The 1953-nt window shown below is 39.9% G+C and overlaps 1 pseudogene; it reads left to right on the top strand.

Annotated features, from left to right (window-relative positions):
• Positions 1-445: 445 nt before the first annotated feature.
• Positions 446-573, top strand: LOC111737006 (annotated as a pseudogene).
• Positions 574-1953: the final 1380 nt, after the last annotated feature.

The following is a 1953-nucleotide window of genomic DNA, read 5'->3' as shown; positions in this document are numbered from 1 at the left end:
ACAATTGAAACATTTGCCCTGAGAGCTTTATTCAACTAAGTTTTACTGAATCTTTATTGCTCAAAGCTTTTTAAAAATCGTATCTCTTTCTACTTGGGGCTCAAAATACTAGCCTTTCCCTTCCTTCAAGGTGCCAAATTTCAAGAATATCACCATTTCCTTTCAATTCTACTTTTACACTGGCTAGGACTTTCTTCAGCGTACATCATTGTTGCAATACCTCATCATCGCAGCCAATAATATCCACACACAATGAGACTCTACTCCTCACCCTTTTCTCTGGTACTAAGAACTTATTAGATATATTGTCTTCTCACATTTCAAAAAGGGATCATTTTAACAAATGGTTTTTGAAGAATATGGATCTCTGTTTGCCAAGTCCCCAGTATAGCTTCCTCACGGCTTACCACCTACTGCTAAGCCAGTGTCACAATTGTAGGATTTTAGTTTTGTGCAGTGGCAGTATCATAGCCAATGAGGTTTATGCGAGGCGTGATTATTGCTAATCGAAACAACTGTATTTCAGCAAGACTCCACTTCCTTTACCAATTTCTGCATCAGTCAGGATGGACTAACACTATAACAAACCTCAATCTCAGTGGCTTAATACCAACAAAGCCTTCCCCTACACACATATAAACAAAGCAAATGTTCCTGGGTTGGGCGGCCCCTTCTACCTTGTGGCTCCTCTATCCCCTTGCAGGCCTCTGCTGGGTCCTCTGCATTCAGACAACTCCCTCATAGATGAAGAGAGTAGCTGAGGGGTTCATGCAGGCAGGATCCCACTACTGATCAGCATGGGAGTTTTGACCTGCTCTGTTTCTGACCTGGTCTGGTTCACCCATCCTCAGGCAACCTCCCGGGGGCGGTCACCATATTGGTGCCGAACTTAGTGGGACACCCAATCAGCACAGCGCACTGCAGCCCAAAACTTCTGGGCTCAAGTGATCCTCCTGCCTTAGCCTCCTGGTGGCTACAGGGACTACAGGGACTACAGATGCATGCCACTGTGCCCGGCCAGGCACTTGTTCATCAAACTGCTGAAAACTAAAGACAGAGGACAAAAAGCCTTGAAAGCAGGAAGAATAAAAAAGCAATGATGCACCATTTCTTATGGAGAAACAGTTAGTCAAATGACAATGGATTTCATGTTAGAAGCCAAAGAGACCAGAGGAAGTGGAACAACACGCTGAAGGTGTGGGGAGAAAAGAACTGTTCTGTGTCCTGATTATGGTGACGGGTACACAAATCTGAGTCAAAATTCATAGAACCATATACCAAAAACGTCCACTTTCTGGGTGTTAACTTATTTTAAAAAAATACAATTTAAGAGTAGACTTCTTTATCAATGAAAAGATTATTTTAACACAGAAGGAAATGTCCTTGTAACTTACTCATCTGTATTTTCTGCTACAGCTTGAAGTTACCAAGTGTGTTAGAGGTTCTTAAAGCCACTAAAACAGTGTCTTGGTGCACTAAAGTTAGGCATTTCTGCAGAATTTTTAACTTTCTCTTCCAAGGTCTTCATACAACACTAGGCTTTGTCTTTAATTATAAGGACCCTTGCCTCTCATGACTTCAAAACACTAACATGCTAGAGAAAACCACACAAACTAGCAGAATTTCTGAGTTATACTGACATCATTGTTTATCAGTTATGTATGAACTAAGCTTCACTAAAGAAACATATTGTAGTGGAATGGACTATATTTGATAACTATGGAAATGGAATATATGGTTCAGGAAGTGGGTAAAGGTAGTAACATTAATTGTTAGTAACATCAAAGGTTATAATTTCCTGGGTAATTATTAACAGAATAAAAACTGAGTATATACTTTTAGAAGCCAGTTGAGGGGAAATAACATTTTAAAAATACATACCTAGTGAAAAATACATACCTAGTAAAAAAAATAAGAAAAGAGGAAGAAGTATGGGACCCCTGAGACAAAAAT

Source organism: Pteropus vampyrus, unplaced genomic scaffold, assembly GCF_000151845.1.
Source record: "Pteropus vampyrus isolate Shadow unplaced genomic scaffold, Pvam_2.0 Scaffold1, whole genome shotgun sequence".
Taxonomy (NCBI): Eukaryota; Metazoa; Chordata; class Mammalia; order Chiroptera; family Pteropodidae; genus Pteropus; species Pteropus vampyrus.
Note: the sequence above shows the minus strand (reverse complement) of the source record. Positions and strands in the feature narration are given on the sequence as shown.